A 9,208-nucleotide genomic window follows, 5' to 3' on the forward strand; every position below is an offset into this window, starting at 1 on the left:
GACGCTCTTTCAATATTAATGGCTCGAGCGAGTATTTCAAGTGTTGAAATTTGGAAAGTATACGAGATTTTCAATCTGTCACCCTTTAGAATTCATTGCCCGCTTATCGAGACAAATTGACTGAAAGTTTTATGAATTGAACGACTGTCGTTGTTTCTTTTTCCTACTTCTTCTTTTATAATTCTTCGTTCATTTTTTTTTCTCTTTTAGTTAACAGCTAATATGACGTTTGTTCTTATTGGCATTGATTTTGGAAGTATTTCAAATAAAAATATATTTAACATTAAAAATATATATTTGGATATTTTATTGAGACGAGATTGCACCTTCAATGCTTCATTTCCTTTGCTCTCGCAGCGCAAAAGAGAAGAAAGACAGATAGAGCGAGACCGAGAGCGAGAGAGGGACAGAGAGCGAGAGAGGGACAGAAAGAGAGAGAGAGAGGGGAGAGAGAGAGAGAGAGAGACAGTAAGCTATCGTATAATTAAAAAATTACAAAAGTAAATGCAGCTAATCCCTTTCAATTAGCATAGATTTCGTAATCGAATATCCCACACTAACATTAAAAGTCTGGAAATTTAAATGGTCTCTTTTTATAAAAAAAGAAGAAGAAAAAAACCGTAACATTTTCACATTATAATTATCTATTATTACGTAAAATTATAAAGGAGGGCGGTCGGACAAAAGCAATGATTTTTAAAACATCTGTACTGAAATTATAATACATGCATTCGCATACGCGCACGCACTCACGCATGTACACACGTGCGCGCAAACACAAACACCACCGCCACCACCACCACCACGATCACCACCACCACCACCATCACCATCACCACCGCCACCATCACCATCACCATCACCACCGCCACATTATAATACTTGTGCAACGAAGGGCTTGAACCATTTTGATAAATGTGTAAAGTAGAAAATTATTTCGAATTATCTTTTGGAATAATTTTAAAAGGTAACGCGTGTTTTTAACCGCCTTCGAGAAATCTCAGTTACGACTTAATTATCAAATGTATACAATCCTTCGACGTCGAGCTCGAAATTATAACATTCTTTCTCTTCAGCATTCAAACCGTAATCTCATATTAATTATCGAAACAGAGAAAATTTGAGAATCATTCGTATTCCTCCACACATATTGCTAATGTATTATCCATTTCCAAGGAATCATTATTACAAATCATCATTCTGATAGAAGTAAGGAACAATGCTTGAAGAAAGCCATCCAAAACTTTCAAACCTTCGGCGTATTAGCCTGCAATTATCAAATGATAAATGAAAAGACATCGACCGCATCGAAGAATTAATACATGGGCTACCGTAATCTAAGCGGTACCATGTCCTCATTAAATTTATACTGACTGTCCTTCCGCCCCAAACGAGTCCCATAATCGATTGCCCGATAATCCCGGGCCCTCGATTGGAAAGGTAATACGAGCGCTGCCCCAAACTTTAAAAATACAAATTGGCTGATTTACGAGGGGGCATAGAATTGGGTTAACTCGTTGGAGAATTTCCGACGATTTTCCCGTAGCATCTGCTTTTGGTAAGTCGCCGGCGTCGTAGCCACGGCCACCACCACTACCTCACATGGGACTACGCAACGATGGAGCGGCCTCATTTGTTTTTCGGGGTTAAAAAAAAAGGCGGCGGCCAGCTAGCTAGCTTGAGAGGCACAGCTCGCGCGTTCCTTAAAAGCAGAGCTCCCATGACACGCGCAGGCATAATTTTTTCTCTCAATCCACTACCTCCCTACTTTCCCTATCCCTCTCTAAACCCTCCCAGTACAACCCTCCACCAACCACCTCTAACCATTTACCCCTTACTACAACCCAACACGCGCGTGATCCCGCAGACTTCCATGCCGCTCCGGCTTTCCTACTCCACTACTATGCGCCTTCTTCTCTTTTTCCCGTAGGAGACCACAAAAAGCCACGGAAGGAAGCGAATGGGTCTCTCGTGACGTGCCTCACCGCGGTTCTCGGGCCCCGTGTGCACCTTCCCCTCGCGAACGAATACTACGTGTGTGTGTGATGCGCGGGGCGGGGCGGAGGATGAGAGAGCCCGGAGAGAGGCGGTGGACGCGGAAACGGTGCTTAGGGACTGGGACACCGGGAGTGGGGGAGTGGAGCGGAGAAGCGGCCGATGATATAAAAAAAAAAAAAAAAAAAAAAACGTGCCAGGGATCGAAAGAGGGCTCAATATAGCGGAAGCCAAGGTGGTTGTAGACTCCTTGTACGGGCCACTTCCGCCTCTTTTCTCTCCTCTTCCTCCGGCAACTTCGTCCGTGCAACCTCACCGATGATGCTGAGACAAATAAATGTACGATCGGGCGCACGCATACACCGCTCGCGCACGCACTCCTCCCGCTCAATACCACCATCTAACTTGTCCTCCTCCTCCTCTTCATCCACCTCCGCGTCTTCTTCTTCTCTTTTTTTTTCTCTCGTCTTCCTCCTCGACCCCCCCCCCCCCCCCCCCCCCCCCCACCCCCCCCCCCCCCCCCCCCCCCCCCCCCCGCTCCCCCTTCGCCACCGGCCCGCTCATTGTTTTTTGCCTTTATACTTCGACTCTGTGGCCAAATAATCGCTGATCGATCGGCAATTGTTGAGGAGCCCTCTGTGTACATATTATCCCGATGTAGATATTAAACTTCCTTCCGCTTCCATCGCGCGTGAGAATCCTCGCTCTCCCGCTCTCTTCGCGCTAATCCATGTCGATGCATATGTCGTCGCGAGCGTCAGCCGGGCATCGACTGCGCATCGCCGCCGTTCCCTCGGTCCGGATTAAGATTCTAGTGTTTAAACAGGAACTCGAACAATTAATAATGAAAGGTGTCCGCGTCACTGGGCTCGGCCCATTCACGGGGACGAGCGCCCAAGGCCCACAGGATGTGTCTCGCTCGTCCAGCGCGATGCGCACAATTCGCCGAGACCATTTTATTTCCTTCCTCGCCCCTTGGGCCCCATGGTTTCGTCTCCCCCCCCCCCCCCCACCCCCCCCACCCGGATCCCTTCGGCGCTTCAACCCCGCCCTTATCCACGTGCGCGTCTTTTTTGGCTGAGCGTCGAATAAAGGAAGCGTGGCACAAATAGCAAATGCTCACTTGATGCTCAACAGAAAAACTTCCCAATCCTAGTGGGCGAATGAAAGAATCGATCGGCCGAGCCCGATTCCTCACCGTTGTTTCTTCTTCCTTCGTTCTTGTTTCCTTTTCGTGCCTGTTCCATTGTTTTATGAACTAAGACTGTCAACACGCTGGGAAATGGTTTTTTCGACGAGCCACGGCAATACTTCCGTCCCTTCGAACAATCTCGACGGCTGATAATCAATGTATAAAAGCGAGCGGGCAGACGAGGGAGTTGGAGCGCGAGATTAAAGCATCGCTGGAGCAAGACTGGAGCAACGTTGATGTAAGGCTGAAGTAACGCCGAAATAACGCTGAAATAACGTTGAATTAACGCTGAATTAACGCCGAAATAACGCTGATATAGCGCTGAAGTAACGATTGACGAAAAAGCAGCTCCACCGAGTAAGCGAACGCAGTCATCGTCACGTGTGATGGTACACAAAGAGGGAAAAGCAGGGCAGTCATTACGGATGCCGTTTTTGTTATGGAACATTGGCTCGATGTCGTCGAGAACAATGCGCCCGGTACGTCCTCTCTTTTTACCAACGTTCTCGTAGACAAAAAGACAGCGGTGGCGGCGGTGGCGGCAGCGGTAGCGGCAGCGGGGGAGTCGAGGCACTCGGCGGAGGTGTCCCCGGGCGCTTTGCATGTGGCCCACTTAATTTGGGAGTCGTCATAAGCGGGCGTCGGGCGGAGGGGCAAAATGAGAGATCGATTTCCCAAGGCCCCGGGGCGGAAGCAGCGTCAGCAGCCGTCCGCGGCTCAGCTGCCGGAGCTTCCCACGCCGGGCCCGATCCACCTTCCAGGCCGGGGGCCGCCGCGCCTACCTGACCCTACGAGTTCTGCGCGCTCCCCGAGATCAGCCTTCCATCCGCGGCTCGCACTGCCGTTGAATTGTGAAATGATAGCGGGAGGATTGAGAGTTCGGCCCTGGACATTATCCAATTACCGTCGTACCGCACTCGGGGCAACTTTTTCGGCCACCTCTCCGACGGCTTATCGGCTCTAAAAAAGCTACGCCACGCGCTCCTCGCATGCGAAACAAGTGAATATTTATACAATCTTGCGCTCCAACATGATCTTTTGAATATGGTTTCCGCTACTACCTACTTTCAATATTCCAGCCATTTTTTCTTCTTTTTTTTTTCTTTACATGCTAGTTAGAAGTCAGCCATGCATAGCCAATATATAGACTGTAAAATCATCGTTTCCCCTACCCCTTTTCCATTCATTTTTCATTCGTACGTACAGCAGCGGCTACTTTGCGTCCCAAGCGAATCGTTCGAGTACTCTCCTCATCCTTCTCATTGGCGCGCGATCTAAGGCAATATCTCTCTCTCTCTCTCTCTCTCTCTCTCTCTCTCTCTCTCTCTCTCTGTCTATCCTCTCCATGTAAAATTCTTCATAATTTTTGAAGGTCAGTTCAGGCGGAATTACCTTCGAATGTAAGTCAGCTCTCGAGTTTTTGACTAATTAACTGTTTAACTAGTAATTATTTGTATCGCGTATGGCGTACGCGATCGATGCTATTGTAAATGGGCCGATGCCATAAATATATACATGGTCGTCTTTGAGAAAATGTTACCTTCCAATCCTTGGCCCTTCGATCAGGCCCAATTCGTTCGCAACACCTGACGACCGCGAATCTAATGGCCGATGATGAATAATTCGCGCAATCCCGAGAATCGCATTGCCCCGACGACTTGAAGCGAAGAGCCCGGGAAAGGCGCGATGGTTGCCAAACGACGAAATGGCAAGTACGAGTCTGGAAAGCCAATACGCGCATCGCCTGCCTCCATTGAAAAACGGGAATGCTCGGCCCATCATTTGACCCACATACATTTCGAGAAGAAGCGGAGAGAGCGTAGAAAGGGAGTCGGCTATATTGCGAGCGAGCAAAAGTTCATCGGCGGACGGTTAAAAATACGGTCGCGTCACCCGCGGCGCATCTCGTGCCTCCAAGTGAGAAAAGGAGAATGAGAATCGACGTTTGACAGTCGCGGTTGGCGCAAGCTTTAAAATGCGAAATATGCACGCGCGGCGCTCGTCTTCATTATAAAACGGCGGCGTCGGCGGCGTCGGCGGCGTCGGCGTCGGCGGCGGCAGCGGCGGCCGTTGCCGGCTCCCGAGAGAGGAAAAATTTACGGGCCTAGCGACTCTATTTTCGGCAACGTACTCCACAAACCATATCGGCTCGCGCGCGCGCTTCGAGTTAAACTTAGGTTTACGGGGAAAGTGACGCAACGGCGCACTAGATACATCGAATATTAAAGTCGCGTTGCCAGGATTTATACGCGCTCGAAAAATGTTCCTGTAAATTTGTTCGCGCGGCCGTCTATAAATAACGACAACGACGACAACGGCGACGGCGGCGGCAGAGGCAGAGGCAGAGGCAGCGGCAGAGGCAACGGCAGCGTCAGCCCGTAGATATAAGCTCGCGTATAAAAGAGCCGAAGACAAAAATTATAATGGCGATGGACTTCAAAGCTCGGGCCATGGATGCCCTATTTAAGATGGGGTTGAACCGGGGAATATCAGCTGGCGCATTTACTCAGACGGCCGCTTGTATTTTCTCGCCCGTGTGCAAACGCTTCTTTACGCCGAGATCACTCTCCCTTCCTCCCTAAATCTCTCTCTCACTCTCTTATGCACACTCCGACATCGTGTGTCTCTCCCCCTCATCTCCCCGACCACCGAATGAGCCTCGCCCTGCTTGCCTTGCTCGTCTCACCCCTCCCCGTCCCCCAATTCCACCTCCTCATCCTTCTCACTCACCTCTTTTAACGAATGCGAGCGAACCCATGGCTCCTTTCATTTGGAGCTCATCTTTTTCCTCGGCAGATGATTGAGGATCATCCGCATCGCGAGATCGTGCGCCATTGGATTCCCATTGCGAGCGCTTATTAAAAGGAGAAAAAAACTGAACGGTCATAAAGTGTGTCGTTAGAAAGGCAAGTGTGCCGCTCCGTTGATCCTGGCCTAACGAAAACAGCGACTAATGAAACAAGCGGGCTGTCTCGGGCTCCTCACTCCGACTCTAATTAGCACGAAATTTGGCGCCAACTCGCACGCATCACCTGGACAACTGTTTCGTTATTCTGCCCTATTTCGCTTAGCAAAAATCTTCGATGAGTGCATATCCGGCAAAATTATTGTCCGCGCAAATTAACCGGGAGCCTACGATACTCGCAATTGAGTTCACGTTACTTTTGCTAATTCAGTAACATTATTTAAGTCTACGAATCTCCTGTATAAAAGCTTGGCCGTTGCTATTATTGATTCATCTTAAAGAATTGCAATTCATATTAAAAAAATTGCATATCCGCTGATATTTCATCTATCATTTAACTCTACAATGTTCAAATTTTAATTATACAGGATGCAATCAGTTGGGGAATAATTTTAAACAAACAAGTACAATCGTTTCATCCAGTTCTCGTACGTACGTACACCTCGGAATATTTAAAACTAACTCTTTCTAATAAATTATAAATTTTCTTTGCGACAAGAGGACAAAATTTATCATTAAAATGGCATACATTGATGGGGAACGTTATAATATTGATAATTTAAGAGATTTATTAGTCTGCTCAGTTAACGAACTATATATATATATATATATATATATATATATATATATATATATATCTACGTATATATTGACAATAAATTCAAGCCGACGCAATAATTTGTATTTAAAGCTCCACAACGTTTTTCCATCGTTCGTTTTCTACTTTACTATTCTAGTACGAAATACCATCAATCATTCGTCATTGTTCAATTGTTTTTTTATATTCACGGTTTATTACCAAAGGCACAACTATCATTAAATAACATATGCGTACAATGTTGAACTAGAATTTTTGTCGTTAAGTTACCAATATTGCAGGGTCTAAAAAAAGATATGTTTCCTCTATGCCACGCCTGCCTCCCCCCCCCCCCCCCCCCCCCCCCCCCCCCCCCCCCCCCCCCCCCCCCCCCCCCCCCCCGCCCCTCGCCCATCATCGTTCCTAACTCTCTAGTAATAAATAAGAGTATTAAGAATGGATAAGCTTCGGTTTAAAAATGACAAGTAATGTTGAAAAAGCGTAAGAGAAAACTTAATCCAGGACTGTTTTGATAAACCACGTGGGCATGTTTTGTTTCACTTACCTTTAAGCTTACGCTCTATTTTACTTTCATTTTTTCTTCCTTTTCTTTCTCCCCATCTCCCCTCCTCACTTGCTCTCTCTCTCTCTCTCTCTCTCTCTATCGCTATCACCCCAAAGACAATTACTCATTCAATGCGTATATTTACATAGATGCAGCTCAGTTTTATCGCGGCGTATGCATTTAAAAGCTTATAAAAACGATTTAATAACTTTGCTGCGTAGCTTATGTTGAATATAGCGTCTTATTATATCTCGTCATGTACATTTCCCATTCGTATGTTAACTCACGCGGTTTAATATTCGAGCCGAATAAAAATTATATTATGCTCGAGCGAGCAACACATGCAAAGTAACGTTCTGATTCTCCATACGCTCGATCCACGATTACGTCTACGTTCGGAAATGTGCATCGAACCATTTTTTAATGAGAATTCGGAGCGCAAGTTTCATCGAGCGAAAAAGGTAATGATCGTGCAGAGCTCCGGCCTAAAAGCCTCCTATTTTCGTTATTTTTATTGGAGCAACGAGAAGGTCGGACTCACCCTCGTTTCTCCTTCGGAGCGCATCGCGTTAATCGTATTTTCGTCAGTTTCGTCGCGGCTAATCGCGTTTCTCGCTCGATCGCCGCAGGGGCCGCAGTCGTCATCGTCACCGTCACCACCACCGCTGCCGCCACCGTCACCGCCACCGTCACCGCCACCGTCACCGCCACCGTCACCGCCACCGCCACCGCCACAGCCACCGCCACCGACAAAATCACCGATTACCGATCGATGTCAGTCCAACGCCACTTGGGCTAACACGTGCACCCAGACAAAATTCTTGCGCTTCCGCTCTCGGAGCTCCCCAGTGCAAACAAATCTCGCGCTCGGCCAGGTAATTGGAGAGGGGGTCGCGGGCAAGGACGGGCCACGGTATCCGCGAACGCACCACAATTCAAGCTGCCGGGAATCGCTGCTGCAGCTGCGTCACCTGCGCCCATCCGAGGCTACCATACGAGTGCAAGCCGGGCATCCGCGTGCCGCCCATAAAGTATATAAACACAACGCGCTTGAAAACTCTAAGGAAGCACATCTCGGGCGACCCTCGTTTTTTCACATTATCTACGAGGCATTAGTGGCTTGGGTCGTCGTGGCGGCGTGGCGTCGCGCGGGGCCGCTCGTAAATTTTGCGAGGCCTTATCGTCCCCGTCGATCTCCTACGAAAGAGCCGATCGGCGACGGCTATTAGCGGCCGAGGGATTTCCCATCGCAACGCACGTCGCACCCACGCGGCCCAAGGCGGAGTACGAAAATTTTGTCCGCGACGAGGGTTTGGCCGGGACGCCCATCCACGCTGAACAAAAAGACAGACAGGCGGATGAAGCATCTATAAAGAGCAGAGGGTTTAAGGGTTAAATGGTATTGTCGTTGGTGAGGTAGAAGCGGTGAGGAGGGCATGTAGTAGGGGGTAGGGCGGAGGAGGGAGGGATACAAAAAGGGTTGAAAAGTCGCGCGGGGCTCTCTCCGTCTCCACGTCGCGCGTCAAACGCAAAAGTAAGAAATAATAAGACGGAGAGAAGAGGAGTCGGGGCAGCGTGGAGAATGAGGGGTACGAGGTGGACGTGGATGTGGAGAATTGGGGGGGGGGGGGGGGGGGGGGGGGGGACGGATGCGTTGCGATTAAGGCCACTTTTTATTCCCCGTGGATATATTACAAAAATGTAAGTAACTTAGTGGCCGATGCGTACCTCGGCTGCAGATGGTGGAAATCTCGGGAATAAAGCTATGGGCGCACGAGCCTCGGCCGTGGGAAGGGAACCCGTGGCCGCGGTAAGATCCGGGCGGGGGAGGGAGGGGTTCACACAAGAGCGAGGATGATGACGGGCGACGGAGTGGGGAGCGGAGGGATAGGACGTGGAGCTTTTTGGGCGAAG

The sequence above is a fragment of the Ceratosolen solmsi genome, unplaced genomic scaffold (assembly GCF_000503995.2).
Source record: "Ceratosolen solmsi marchali unplaced genomic scaffold, CerSol_1.0 scaffold10, whole genome shotgun sequence".
NCBI lineage: Eukaryota > Metazoa > Arthropoda > Insecta > Hymenoptera > Agaonidae > Ceratosolen > Ceratosolen solmsi.